This window comes from Emys orbicularis, chromosome 3 (genome assembly GCF_028017835.1).
Source record: "Emys orbicularis isolate rEmyOrb1 chromosome 3, rEmyOrb1.hap1, whole genome shotgun sequence".
Classification (NCBI taxonomy): domain Eukaryota; kingdom Metazoa; phylum Chordata; order Testudines; family Emydidae; genus Emys; species Emys orbicularis.
The window spans coordinates 163374679-163390733 of NC_088685.1; positions in this window are offsets into that span (position 1 = coordinate 163374679).

Genomic DNA, 16055 nt, shown 5'->3' on the forward strand with positions numbered 1-16055 from the left:
CTAGACCAGGCATTCTCTCACATATTAACATCACAGGTAGTCAGCACACTTACAGTAGGACACCTGGTCTACAAATGTTAAGTGGGTTTCTTGTGAGTCTAGTCAGAAGATTTAATAAGCTATGATGCCTGTAAAATAATTTCCTGTGATTAATTACTACTTACATATGCTAAGGTGGGAAATGTTCATTAAAAAGGGGGCACAGTGGGATGAAAATGACTCATACCTTCCTCAAAAGGCCAAAGTACTTCCATTCATAAAATAGATTTAAAATTCCAATTATAATTTTTAAATAGCAATGCATAACTTATCCCTCCCTGGCTGGGAGACACATTTCTCCTCCTCTGTGGTCTTCACATGGAATTATACTAACTTGCCACATGTGTCATGTCTGAAACAACAGCTGTCTTCTCAGCACTCACTACATAGCGGTGTCCCTACCAGAGCTATTGCAATACTGACATTTCCTAGCAACTAAACTGTACTGCTGCAGGGTGCTGCTACCATGGGCCTGATTCTCATTTACAAGGGGTAAGGCCCCTTTACCCCTTTCCCTGGCAGAGAAAAAGGGATGCAAAAATACTTTTTTAAAGTGGCCTTTGTGTGAATGAAAACTGGACTGTGTGGGTAAAATACTGGCCCTGTTGAAGTTAATAGGAGTTTTGCCAAGGATTTCAGTGCTGCCAGGATTTCACTCATATTTTTACTTTTGTCTTTACTTTACTATTTGTTGCTGTTTGCTTCCCAACAACAAAGTTGGGGTTGGGCAATAGTGAATCCAGCTACCCTAAGGGCAGGGAGTAGGTAGAGGGGTTCAATCGCCTTCTCATTAGTGTCTGTCTGTCATTCTCCTACATCCTAGCTATGTACCTGGGACCTGATTTTGTTCCCACTTAAGTCAATAGTAAAACTCCCATTAACTTCAGTGGATCAACCCTTGCAGCACAGCTTCTGAAGGGCTTCCTTGTAGTGCAAGTGGTTCATCCGTAGTTTCTGACTCTTTGTCTAGACTTGGGGGTTTAACAGTCAGTGGCTGCCGGGTATTGTAACTGCACCAGTGCAAACCCCAAGGAAAGCCACAATTTGCACCAGTTGGATTTACCACTGCTTAAGCCAAGGTAAGCTCAACCAGTGCAAATTGGGGCTTTTCTTGTCTGCACTTGGGGCAGCACTCTTTAAAATCAGGTTTTTGATGCAAATATTTGTGTTTGATTTCAATTTTGCTTTCTGCAAATTTCCTTTTACTATTGCTTAAAACTCACTGCTCCCATGAACATTCCTGCCAGTGAACTCATGCACTAAAATATTAATGTCAAGCAAACACAAAAGGGGTACAAATATAGATAAAGCGCATTCGTTTTTTTATTTGCGTGAATATTCACAGCATGCTCTTAAGGTATTTTCCCTGCTCTCCTTGCTGTGGCTCTATTTCTTCCAGCTGTAAAAATGGGGAATAAATATCTCCTTCACTGGGGTGGTGGGAGACTTGAACACTTTATTCTACAAATGCAAAGACATTGCTCAAAATCAGACACAGTTGATAAATCTGTTTTGCACGGTGTATTTGAATTGTATCTGAACTTAGTCGGGTCACTTGGTTCACAGTGCATCTTGTGTGAACATTATCTGAGAAATCATGATCTGCCTGTGAGCCGTACACATGTGAATCAGCTATAGAAAGGTGAGAAAAGAGTAATGGTATTTTGCACTTATCCACACAACCGATAGGAAGATCAGCATCATTATCTCCATGTTATCTATATCTTAGTATAGATAACGTCTGTTTGCTCCAGATGCTAAGATGAATATTTTTTCAAAGTATTGGCTAATGTTGGGTCCCTCCATTGTTGCATGCCCAAATTGAGACACAATGGTGGGCTTGACTTTTATTTTTTTCCAGAATTGCTGAATTGCAACAACTCCAACTGAAGCAAAGAGGCTCAGCATCACTGATTATCAGGGTCCAACTGACCCAGGCTGGTCACTCAAAATTTAAGGCACCCAAACTTAGACCCTTTTTGTAAAAAAAATTTGGCTTCAGTGACCATGGCACAGTGACCAGGCACATGGCAATTCAATGGCGGAGCTGGAACCCAGGTCTCTTGACTTCTAAATCCTGCTCTATCCCCTGGATCACAGTACTGTCCTTCTGAATCATCTTCAGAGATACGTGCTGCTGTACAGACTGAAATGCCTAACTCAGAAAGGTCCTTTCTGAAATGTGCCACATTTGTCTTGTTTCTCTAATTCAGAAAAATTTGGTTGGAGAAAAATGTCATGGAAGCATAAATGCAGATTTGATAAATCTGACCTTTCTTCTCTTCCAAACAATAAATGTCAGGAAGCTTAAAATGACAAGGTGGAATGGCTGGAGGTTATTTATGTGTTTAAATATTTAGGCAAGAAACACATTTTGAGAATAAAGTCTAATATACATAAGGATTTTGATTTATGACTGTGTCTGTCTAGAAATTTCATAGCTGTCACTATGCTGCATACCATGGTTGCTCAGAAATTCACTGTGACTGCATGGCCAGAATTTAGATCTTCCTGAAGCTATAACCCCTGTCAATTGTGCTAAAAGAGAATCCCCTTTAGCTGCTAGCAATATAGGGCTTCTGACACACTATGTACTTCTGATTGCATCCAGTAGATGGGAGTGGTAGACTAAATTAGCCAATTTATTACCCTAGAATAGGCACTGAAAAAAAAACAAAGTACTGTACAGAGGTGGTGGCCAACTTGGGAAAATCTGTTTATCGAAGGTGAAAATGATCCTTGATTTGCAAGAACAGAATACCGAATAATACTTTGCATTTACATAGCACGTATTTGCCAGAGAATCTCAAGGTGCTGCACAGAGGGGAAACTAAGAATCAAATTCTGTGCTAACTTATTCCACATACAACTATATTAACTGGGGGTGTGGGTCATCATGGAGTGTGTGACACAGACAGATCATGCAGGAGGCAGCATTGTTTAGTGGCTAGAGCAGTGAACTTGTCAGGAGCGGTGCGTTTTCTATATGCAGTTGTGCCATTGACTTGCTGTGTAACATTGGGCAAATCTGTAACATCCAGCATCTGTCTCTGTGTTACCTTCCCCATAAGTAAAGTGGGGATAAATTTTAATCCCCTTTTGAAATCCTTAGAGGAAAGCTGCCATCATATTAGCACAAAGCTTTATTGTTCATGAGGCTGTTACAGAGAGAGCATGAATCTTACAGTCCCCAAGATTTTTGTAAGTTCTAAGTAGAAAAAAGCAATCAGATGTACAATCTTCCCGTGCTAATCAGAATACATCCTCCCCACACCTGCCTTTTCTGTGATAGGAAACCCCAGAAACTTCAGTGTAATCTCAATTTTTTTGGTCTACCATGCCTGCTGTGGTATAACAAATTCATGTTTCTGCTTTTTGGGGAAAAATGCAATCCTCGTCTCTGAAATTTCACCCTGTTTTAGGACCAAACTGAAGTATTCAGTCCTGGCTCCACAGAGGTATTTCAGCACGACACCCCATCACATTTTTAGGCACCACTGCAATCCCTGAAACTCCCACTGGGCTGCCGCCTCACCCTGTAGGCACACAATTTTGTTCAGTGCCTACGTTTTTACAGTAAAAGTTCCCTAGGCACCTGTATGTCTATCTCATGCTGCTGCCTCACTCTAGGCATCTGGATGCCTATCTCCCACCTAAGTCCCAGAGTGATCCATGAACCTGGGGAATATAGGTGTTACTCTGCCTAACTCATGTGGGGCTTAATCCAATGGACATGCGCAGAGGCCACCTTTATCTACACAAAACTGCTGAGGTGGTGTTTGCTGTGATTTTTCTAGGCACCTAACAGTTTGGCTTTGCAGTGGTCACCATTGCAACACCTAAGAGCCTTTTGTGGAGCTGGGCCTTGGATATATTGTCTGACTTCTATGTGTGGGACTTTGGCAAATGTTTAATCTTCAGTGCCATGGTTAGAGTCAGGACCGGCTCTGGCTTTTTTGCCGCCCTAGGCAAAAAAGCCACCCGCCGCCCCCCCCCAGCGCGGCAGGGGAGGGCACCGAGCCCGGCCACGGGCCCGCAATCCCCGACCGGCTGGAGCGCCGGGGGGAGGGCGGCGAGCCCGGCCGGGGCCCCGCCGCGCCGCCCCCCTCCAGGCGCCGCCCCAAGCACATGCTTGGTGGGCTGGTGCCTGGAGCCGGCCCTGGTTAGAGTGCTCACCTGGGATATGGGAGACAACTAGTTTACGTTCTCCTCTGTTTGCTGAAGAGAAGGGATTTGAACAGGGATCTGGCACCCCTACAGCTCAGTGGTTAGGTCACCTGAAATTCATTCTTTCTCTGGGCCAAGTAATATTTAATTACTGAATTATAATGGAACAACGTCAATAGGAGAGATTGAGAGAGAGAGCGAGCCTCATCTGCTTATTCCATGGTCCATCTGAGACATGGCATCTGAAGGCTTCAAACCATCAGAACCACTTGAGGGCAAAACTGAGCTGGCAATCTTCAGAAAATAGACTTTTTACATAAGACTTCTGGTCATTGCTGGAAACACCATGAGAATAGGTTCCCACCTCATATTTCCAGTTCTGGTCCCAGCAAAATCAAACAACCCATAAGCTGTGAGTAAGGCAGAGTGGGCTGCACCTCCATGCTGAAGAAGAGGTGTGTTAAGTCTGTTTCAGACTTGGATTTCCCATGTGGTAACATATTGTAGTCAAGCGAATAGCTGCAGCCTTCTCTTGCACACATCTTCCCTGTAACAAGCAGATCTCTAATTTCACACATTCAAAATTATGCACCTGGAGAAAACTGCAATCCCATTTTCAATTAATGGGCTGGGCCTGGGGGAAGCATGTGACTCTGCAGCAGGTGACCAGGAAGCAGACCATGAATAGAGAGCTCCTGAACACAGTGAGTAGGTGAGGATAGTCTCCTGCTACAGTGATGTGTGGTGTATATAGGACCAGCCTTTGGGGTGGATTGTATGGGCCCCCGCCCAGGGGGGTGCTGTGCACAGGCTTTGGATTCCCACCTGACCTGCTGCTGAGAGACCAGCTGGGCTGACAGAGGTGGCACCACAGGCAGGCAAGCAGCAGCAGCAGCATGGGGGAGGGGGAGAGACACGAGCTGCAGGGAACAGTTGGATGACCCGCCATCAGAGCCAGGTGACTCCTCTGGAGCAGGGGTGCTCCTCCTTTGGCCTGTTCCACATGTGCAGCTGCTGCTGTTCCTGCCCCTCCCTGAGTTGCCACTGGCCACTCCGGACTGGGAGCATCCTCCTGTCTGCTCTGCAGGGGGCTGATGGTGGGGTGTCCCCCTCCCCCCCCACCTGTGTACATGATTTCCACTAAGCTGGGGTGACAGGACAGAATCTGTGTGTGCTGCTGCCTCTCTGGTCCGGAGCTGCTGGCAGCTGCTTGTGTCTGAACAAGCCTTGTTCAGGCTCCTGACCCTGAGTGCTTTCTTGAAGAGACAGCGCACTCAGGCACGCACACGCACTCCCCTCAACACACGCATACACCCCGCCCCCCAACACACACACCAGGGCTCCCTGAATCCAGGTCACTTCCCCACCTGGGCTGTGCTGAGGCATCAGGAGCTGCTGCTCTCCTGGCAGGGGCGGCTCTAGGCACCAGCAAAGCAAGCACGTGCTTGGGGCAGCCCATTTGCAGGGGCGGCAGGGATCCAGCATGGGAGCTGAGAACCAACAGGGGCCCTGGGAGCTGTAGTTCCTTGGTTAGCTCCCTGCCTATAGAGCCAGCCCTGGAGCAGGGAAAGAACTACATTTCCCAGCATTCCCTTGGCCACTACCAACAGGAAAGAGGGGGAGGGAGTGAGTGAGGTAGCTGAGACCTCATGCTGCAGTGAATGGAGAGCTGCACTGTGAAGGTAGGGATACCATATTTTAACATTCAAAAAATAGGACACTCTATGGGGAGGGAGGGTAGCCCCACCCTGCCACCATCCACTCCCTCTGACTGCCCCCCACAGAAACCCCAACCCATCCAACCCCCCTGTCCCCTGATCACCCCTTCCCGGGACCCCTGCCCCAACTGCCCCCCCGGACCTCACCCCCTATCTAAGCCTCCCGTTTCCTTGTCCCCAACTGCCCCCTCCTGAGACCCCACCCCCTACCTGTCCCCTGACAAACCCCCGGGACTCCCATGCCTATCCAACTGCTGCCTGTCCCCTGACTGCCCCCCCTGAACCTCCGCCCCATCCAACCCCCCAGCCCCCTTACCGTGCCACTCAGACCAGCATGTCTGGCTCCACGCAGCACCAGACACACTGCTGCATACCTGCTGCCGTGCTCCCCCGCAGAGCCACAGCTCCCCCCCCCCCAGCACCTGCCTTCCAGATTTGAACACCTCAAAATTCAGGAGTGCTCAAGCTCAGTTTGGGCGGCTGTTACTTCATTTCTCCCAAATCAAATATACTGATCCACTGTAACTTGCTGTAGAAAAAGTAGGATAAAATTGAGCAAGAAATGCTTCCCAGTGGTTATTAGGACTGGAATTGCTATTTTCAACAGCCATTGCCTTTTTTGTTTGTTTGTTTAAAAGGAAGACAGTGATATTGCATTGGCAAATTCCCCATAGAAAGAAAGAGAGGAACAAAAGAATAATAAAGGCACCTCAACTTTTCTTCATTTATATAGGACAGTCTTATAATATGCATCCAGATATCCTCCAGTCACACAAGCTGAAAATTGTTCCACTTTACTGCAGTTCTGTAACCATATGGGAACCAATCCTGTCTGTGTTCTGTGCACATCTAAAATTCCTGCTGAATGACCTACCGTGGGAGCGAGTTACCAGTGACCCAGGGCTGCGGCGGAAGGAGGGTGCAGGTTGGGGGAATGAGGGAGCCCAGAGCTGGGGCGGCAGGGGGTGTGGGTGGGGGGGAAGAGCCCAGGGCTGGGGCAGCAGGGGGGTCCGGCGAGAAGCCCAGGGCTGGGACGGGGGGCAGCCAAATTTTTTTTTGCTTGGGGCGGCAAAAAACCTAGAGCCAGCCCTGTCTCCTGCCCTCCCCTTACACAGCCCACAGGGAAAGTGACCTGGATGCAGGAAGCCCTGACATAGGGCTGCATGGGACAGAGGAGGAGCAGTCCAGTGGGAGAGCAAGCAGCAATGCCAGCTGCTTTGTGCATCCAGGAGGGGGATGCAAGGGTTAGGGGTGAAGGGGGCACAGTGCAGGGGTTAGGGGCTCAGGAGGGAAGTGCAGAGGTTGAGGTGAAGGGGGCACACTGCAGGGGTTGGGGTGCAGGAAGGGAGTGCAGAGGTTGAGGTGAAGGGGGCACACTGCAGGGGTTAGGGGCACAGGAGGGGGCAGGTGTTGGGGTGCAGGAGGAGGGCAAGGGTTGGGGTGCAGGAGGCATGCACAGTACAGGGGTTGGGGACTCAGGAGGGAGGTGCAGAGAGTAGGAGTGAAGGGGAAGCGGGATTGTGGCACAGGAGGGGAGGGTTGGGGTGAAGGGGGCACAGTTCAGGGTGAGGGGCACAGGAGGTGGTAGATGTTGGGTGCAGAGTTTGGGAGTGAAGAGGATGTAGGGATTAGGGGTGCAGGAGGGGGAGCAAGCATTGGGGCAAAGGGGGCACAGTGCAGGGGTTAGATGGGAGGGTGGGGAGCGGATGGGGGCCAGGGGCACTGGGAGGTGCCATGCCCACAGGGGCCAGGAGTACCAAAATGCAAGTTCACCCAGGGTGCCATTTTCCCTAAGGCCTGTCCCCGTATTGAACAGTTGTCATTGCTGAGTGCTATAAGGGGGCCCCATGCACTTGTTTCCTTTGTTTTAATTATTGAGAAGTAAATCTATACTTCATATATATTGTAAAGTAGAAGGCAAAGTTCCTGTGGCATTGTAAATGCCATATGCATTGGCAAGTATAGATTCTCCCCTTCTCTTCACACTATTTTTAGTGCTGTTATACCTTCAAATGTTTTTCATCACTTTTTTCCAATCTCTTAGCTGTAAGCACTATAAGGCCTATGACACACTTGAGCATATGGAAGTTCTGACTTCTTTTAAGAACTTAGATTAGAATCCATGCACTTGGGTTCTCTCACTTCTACCAATTCCCATTAAATAAAGACCAAAATGCCTGGTGCTTTAGAATGCCTTTCATCTGAGAATCTAAGTGCTTTGCAGGTGCTAATTAAGCCTTAGCAGCCCTGTGACAATACTGAGTATTTATATCCATTTTACAGACTGCTCATAAAATTTAGAGTTGGAAAAACCTTGTTAGATAATTAAACCAGCCTGCAAGTGCAGGATAGTCTTCTCATAGAGAATGTCAAATACTGTTACACTCTACTCTCGCCAAGAAGCAAGAATTAAGGCATAGAAATTCTCTGTATTTTGCCCACGATTACTTAGCAAGTCAGGAATAGAACCCCAAAGTCTTGTTCTCTAAACACCAAACTATGCCTGCCTAGATCCGATACCAACACCCCACACCCCCCGCCAAAAAAAGTTTTTTCTCAGCTCCTACCCCTTAGACAAATCTGCTTTTTGGTATGCTCCTCATCAGATATATATTTTTTTAATTTAAATTGTGTTCTCAAAAAGAACTAAGATAACTTTGCTCTGTTGGGGACCTCAAATTCTGTCTTCAGAAACTGCCCTATGGCCTTTGTTAGTAGCACTGTGTATTAAAGTATGTAGTCATTAGGGAGCATGATGGTATGGTTATTTCTGAGGGAGGTTTCATTATTGATGCTAATTAAACTTGAAGCTAATGAGAAAGGATTACTTTTCAGGGCTTAAGACAAGGCCAGAATAGTTATTAAAGGTTAATTATTCTTCTAAAAGACTCAATTTCAGCAACAAATCATTTTATCAACTCTTTTCTTTCATGCTGAAAGAGACTTGTTTGAAGGGGATTTGAAATATAATTGCAGCACTGACCTCATCTAGTTCTTGATCAGCAATCTCTTTCCATCAGCAAAAGGTTAATACAATGTTTAAAGAAAAGGAATTCCATGTATCCTCTACATATGGACAGTTCAGAATAAGTCTCCCTGCAAATATTTCCTGCTAATCTTCTGCTTGATTTCCTTGGTGTAACTTTTTAACTTTGAAAAGTATAGAATTCCTCCATGCCCAAAGATGTAATGGGTGCTCTCCAAACTGCCACATCATGGAGAATCTGATAGTGAGGCCATAGATAAGATTGCTTGGAGACTTGCACTTCAAGATGATCTCAGCTCCCTCTGTTTTACACAGAGACTGAGTTCAGCCTTAACAATTGGCATGGCTCCCTTTCATATTTACTAACTTGTAGGGGAGAGAGACATGCATGCTCCCACCTCTGGTTTTTCACATGAGAGCTGTTACTCTGACAAACTATAGGTGGCTTGTCAGGGGGCAACTCTTCTCCTCCCCCTTCATGGCCCTCCTGCCAGAAACCTTACTTATCCCCCCACATTGTCACCCACACGCCCTTTTTGTCCCTCATGCTTCCCAGGTGTACCACATAATGAGAGACCTTCTGTATCACAGCAGGCTTTCATGCCCTGCACAACAAGCTATGGTGGTATGCTACAGGAGCAGCAGCAGCTTGCTTGTGGGGGTAGTAAAGTCTGAGGAGACTCTCTTAGTGCAACTTTAGGCCCCTGGTCCTCTCTTGCTGCTGTACAAACAGAAGAGAGGTGGGAGACCACAGCTGGTTTTAAGCAGGAGAAGGGGTAGGCGGCAGGTCTGCTCACAGGAGGAGAGGGCTTTTTGCAGGTTGGGAGGTTCCATCCCTTCCTTCTTGTGGAAGATGTACTGACTCACCCTGCTCCCTCCAACTTTGCCCCTACTCCTGGTAAACTGCTTTTGGCAGCTAGGCTTCTTCTCTGTTCCTTGCAGAGACAAGCAGGGGCCTAGGACAGCAGCAATGGAACCCTGTAGGGAGGTAGGGCTGGGCCTTAATTCTCTGTGTTGGGGTGGGATGGCTTAAGACTCTATACTGGGGGTGTAAGGGCTGAATTAAATGTGTGGGGGAGAGGGGAGAATATCAGTCTTAACTGTAAGGGAGGCAGCCTGGACCCCCAAATATCTTCTCTTGGTATCCCATGAGAATCCCTGGCAGGGGACCCTCTTTGCAACCCCCCGTCTGTGTGAAGCACCCGCTGTTGTCATGTTACAATTAGAGATGTTACTGCAGAGGCCAAAGGCTATTGTCTATATTGGAAGGTGGTGCTCTGGACTGCAGAGAGCCAGTCAGATAGTGGCAGGTGGTAGCTTACAGCAGCCTCTCATCATGGTGTTATGTAACATTTAAATAAAAACAATTTAATGCTTTTATATAAGCTTAACAGGAACACCCTTCCTGTTCAACTCTCCCATCAGTAGCAGGTCACAAAACTGGTCTCTTTCTTTCATACAGTGAAGGAAGACCCTTGAAAATAGGTTTTAGATTTCCAAAAAAATCCCATTATCTGTCAATTATGATGTGAGGTGCAACAAAAGCCTGATATCCCACATTTCAGTCATTTGTCATACTGTGAAGGCTTGGCTGACAGATTTGAAGGCTGATGGGTATGATCCCAAAACACAACATAGCTCCAACTCCAAAGGCCTCCCAGAAACCCCATGCTACCCTAATCCTCTTCCCTGCCCCATTCACAGACCATCTCTCACTTTGCTCCTCTTCTTCCTTGCCTGGTATTCCCTAATTTTATTGGAGGACTTGTTTTGGGTTTTGTATGTGTATTCCAAGTTGTCTCAGCCCTTAACAGAGAGGCAGGATTATTCATGTTTTAAGAAAATCCAACTCTTCTCCCAGCTGTTTTGAATTAAATTGATATTAACAAAGCCAAACAGGCAAATGAATTTTGAACAGTCTGAAAAAGTTCTCTTGCCTTCCCTATTAATCAAGTTTAATTTCAGGGTACCTTTGAGGTTATTTGAAAGTTCCTCCAGCTGTTTGTACAGTCTTTTGGGATAAGTAAGCTAGACACGATCCTGTTCTTACCTAAAATAAAAGGCAAGCAAAATTTAAGCCAAAAAATCAGGTGTTTATTAGAATACACAAAGGAGCGAACAAACAAAAGCCTCAAACTACAAACCCAATTTCTATTTTCCTCTTGAAGGTCACCTTAAATGATTTATATATTTGGCATTCTATCCTACCATGATTGCTTAATTTGTGCTACGGCTTGCCAGGGCTGAACTCCAGCACCTCTGGGCTTGGCAGTTCATAGCCCCGGCACCTGTGGGCTTGCTGCATCAGTTATTAAAGTAAAAATATTACTTGAGCCTACCACCAGGTAGATCCCTAGGCAGTGGGATCAGGCGGCAGAGAGAGATGTGGTGGTCTATGCATTAAAGCAACAAAAACTTGTATTGAACAATTTGGTTATTTGTACTGAAAGAACACATAACACAAATACAGCAGAAGGCACCGCTTGTTGTTGACTACAAACAGCAGCTCCTTCTCTGTCCCTGCAGGCCAGAACCTCACCTTCCAATGTGGAAGGTGCCCCTTTGACTTCTGCAGCCACATCCTAACGTAAACAGTTGCTCTACACAGGTGTCAGGCTTTAGAGCACCCTGGAGGTTGCTGTTTTGCCCTCAGGAACAAGAGTTCCCTCTCTACAGTAGTGTGTGTGTGTGTGTGTGTGTGTGTGTGTAATATATATGTAGGTAGATAGTTGTTGTTAATTGATATCTTACATGGGAGCTGTCTGCTGCCAAACCTACTGAGATTGGAAAGGCTGTACTTGTGAAAAGCCCTGTTCCAGTCTTGAGTGTGAGAGGAAGCAAAGCTTTTTTGTTGCTGTCAAGGACCTGCAATTTTTGCAGGACTTTGTCTCTTATTAGAGCCTAAGGAATATCTAGGGGATCCATCTGAACAAGGCCCTCCTATTTTCTTTTGAAAAGAGGCTTCATTTGTGAGGGGGAAGCTGGCATCTTTTGTTGTGTGCATTGTACTATGTTCTTGGAAGCCCCCAAGCATGCAGCAAGCATTATGCAAGGTTGCACTGGGGATGAGCCTCATTAATAGGGCTCTGTGAGAGAGCCTGCGATGCTGTACCTGTTATAAGGCTAGAACTCCCGTTTCTGGCTCCATCAATAGGACACCATTCACCAGCATTGAATTAACTTGAAAAGTAACATCCTGTGTCTCACATTCCTCCTAATGGTGTCCTTTCCAAAAATAATAATAATAAAAAAGGTTCTTTTCCGTTTATAACTGCATCCCCATTCATTCCACTCTGCTGAGTTCAGAGTGAAGTGCAAATGATAACAATTGAAGTGCTAACTTTCCAGGAGTAATTAAGGTTTTAAATCATCTGAGCATTTCTGGATCAGCCACAGGGCATGACTTTTCTTCCCTTGCCTTGCCAATCTAAAATCCTTTCTTATTTCCACACACAAAAGCTGCATAAAGTTTTAAGACCTGATTCAATAGCACTTTATGGATAATGAGTATGGCTTATATTAAGTCTTCAAAAAACAGCCTATGCATAAGACTTAATGTATTGAAGTTTATCACCAGTGTAACCTATTTGGAGTGGCAGGTTTTTTGTATTGGCTATAAAACAATATAAAATATACTGACTTGAAGAAAAAGCAATTTAAAGGAACTGGTCTCCTCTAGTTCCCTGTAGCATATTTAGGTGCTAGTTATTCCCCATAGCTAGTGTTTAAGGAGTATGTCAATTTCTCTTGAGGGGGGCAGATTGGTTGGTTCATTTAAACTGGATTGGACAAAGCAGTGCATAAATGAATATGCTACAGGGAACAATCCCGTCCTGGCAAAGGAGATGTGCTAAATTATCTAATGGGCCAAGGGGATAGTCCCTGAAGCTAATTTTGTCATACATATCTTTTCTAATGATGGGTGGATTCAGAGTTTTTAGATATTCTATATAAAGAAAAATTCAACACTTGAATCTAAAGCCTATCCAAATTATCGGAAGTTCTTGAATCTACAAAACTCATCTGGATATGCCATGTGCACAAACTTGCTCCGGAGATTTTCAGTATGGCCCGATTCTGGTCCAGTTGGAAATAAAGGAAGCACAATGATCATGGGATTTTGTGAAGATGTGCCTGGATCCAAGCATCTCCACCCTCCATTTCCAGCAATTTGGCATGTTTGGGCTTATCTGGGACATGGAAGGGCATGAAAATATGTTTGTGTGAGAACGTAAAGGTGACTTTTTCTAACTTCATAAAAATTCTGGGCAAAGCTTCAGGGAGTTGAGTTCTTATGCTATGGAAGCCCTACAGCTTAAGGGTAAAATGGTCTAATATAAATTGTGGTGGCTGGAGGGAGGAAACATAACTTAGATTTCATGCATGGACCATGCACAAAGTTCTCTTCTCATCATCATTAAAACCTCAGATGAAGGATCCAGTTCTAAACCCGACTAATTATTCAAATGGAACCTTTTGATGTTCACCCAGCTTTAAATTTATCAGGTTTTCTAGTCAGTTTTTTCTCCCTGCCTGTGTTGGCCCTCTCCATAGCTTCTGTATTAGGCCTGCCTGAGTGGTAACTCTCCTAGTAAGATGCTGCCTGCTTGTCTCTCTTTGCCTTTTTGGTGTGAATTCAGAGTTCTAAAATGCATTGGGAGTTACATCGTGGCCTTGCTTCGACATCTCTAAATATGTGAGTAATGGGGACACTTAAAACCGATTTTCCATGTGAAGGATATTCAGGAATGACTAATCCCAAATTGTGTGCAGTAGAGCTTGGAGAGGAGAGCTGTTCAGCAAGATTAATGAGAAGGGAGATTTCTAGTCTGGTGAAATACACAATGCTGAGTAGGAAATAAACAATGAAACACTGGATTAAGAGTCCCAGGGACTCCGAGTGGACTCATGCGTTGATGATGGATACTAAGCAATCCTGGAGCGCCTTCCCTTTAAGGTCCTTAAAGTGCTTGGAAGACTGTAGGTCTCATGACACCCTGGTGAGGTAGCTAAATGATTGTTTCCATGTCACAGAAGAATAAACTTAGGTACAGAGAGTTTAAGTGACTTCCTCAGGGCTGCACATTGAGTCAGTGGTAGTACTGAGACTAAAACCCGGGAGTCTTGATTACCTATTATAACTGCTAAAGTATGGGAAAGCAAAACATTTGGAAGAACAGAACTAAAATCAAATAGAAAGACAACTGATTTCAGACAGTGGAGGGCATGAGAAAGTTATAGACAAGAAGAACAAATAGAAAAGAAAATAAAGATGGATTTTTCTAGTAGTATACATTTTGTTTGAAAGGCTGCGGCTATCAGAGCAATGAATTGTCAGCTTGGGTTGCAATTAGGGATAGGGTTATTGAGGGGATGGAGGAGTAAGGTTGTAGACATGGAAGGAGTCATGTAGCTGCACACTTCACCGAAAAGGGCACTAGAAAAATGACAAAGTAGAGCTCACTTTTATAGATCTTTTAATATAATCATAATTGGAGGACATTTGAACTTGGTTGTGGAGAAGTTGAAGCTGTATGATTATAGCTCTTAGTTTCTGAGTTTAAAACCATATGGCAATGACTTTCCCTTAGAGCACCTTTAATTCAGAATGATCTCAAAGAACCTCGCCAGCTGATATACAAACGACATACTTACAGAAATGAATTCTTCCACCAAATCACTTCTAAGGTGAAGCCCAGCAACTGTTTGTCATTGCACAGCAATGCTACAAAGAATTTAGTGGCAGTGGCAGCATGGGAGTGAAGAATACCACATCCCACTGAAGCTACAGGGGGATTTTAACGGCCTGGTGTTGCCAGGACTTTGGCTCAACTAAAATATTCTCTGTTCAACATTCAGCCCCAATATATAGCCTGCTTAATTCATGTACTATAAAGAAGGCCTGAATGTCTTATTTTATATTGGCAATTAAGGGGTGAAATCCTGGTCCCACTGAAGTCCATATTAAAACTGCAATTGACTTCAATGAAGCCAGGATGTCAGTCTAGATCTTGTCTAGCCATTTTTTCCCCTTGGAAGTCTCTATGAGCAACTGGAAAGCTGTATGTTCATTACATCAGAGAAATTATGCAAGTGAAACTTGATTAAATAAAAATCAATTCCCTTCTCAATTAGCTTGAAACTGTCTTTTAACACATATGTAACTCCTCTCTAAGGCTTGGTCTACACTTACCCCCCAATTCAAACTAAGGTACGCAACTTCAGCTACGTGAATAACGTAGCTGAAGTTCGAAGTACCTTAGTTCGAACTTACCTCGGTCCACACGCGGCAGGCAGGCTCCCCCGTCGACGCCGCGGTTCCCCCGTCGACGCTGCGGTACTCCTCTCGTCTAGCTGGAGTACCGCAGTTGACAGCGATCACTTCCTGGTTCGACTTATCGCGTCCAGACAAGACGCGATAAGTCGAACCCAGAACTTCGATTCCCAGCCGCCAAACTAGCGGCTGGGTGTAGACATACCCTAAGGTTCAATAAACAACAATAAAAAGCAGAATAACTAATATTTTGGTGGGGAATAAAATATCTAGGTCTTTATATATCCTAACAAAGCAAATAAAAGGCACAATCCAATATTTTTTTCCTTTGCAAATAACTTTTAAGGTTACAGGGTGGTGGTAGCTCTGAAGGGTTTCACCAGGGTGATGGTGGGCAATGGTATTGATGAAATCTAACTGATGATGGCTCAGGGATCATTGTTAGGATTCTGTGGCTAGGTTAATGGTGTAGTGGAAGTGAAGTCTGCAAGCAGGTAAAACAATTCTGACTTTAGAGGGGAAAACAGCCAGTAATAAGCAGCAGCGCAGTAATCAGATGCAGAAGGGCTTATCCTAAAGTACAATGACTTGAAAGATGGCAATGGCGGTAGATAACCATAAAGAGGGATATGAAACTGAGAATAAATAGAGCAATATCCTCTAAACTGTAAAGAGCTGGAGCATAGTACCTGGAAAGAAATTCAGGAGTTATTACTTGAGAAAGTTCCCTAAAGCTATCAGGCAGATGTGCAGCTGGTGAATAGACTACTCACTGGGATCTGGACTGAACTGAGACAGTGAAATCAAAGGGGATGGCATCATTTCCTCTGCCAGGCACTATTTCACTTCAATATGAAGTGGAGTCCTGTGA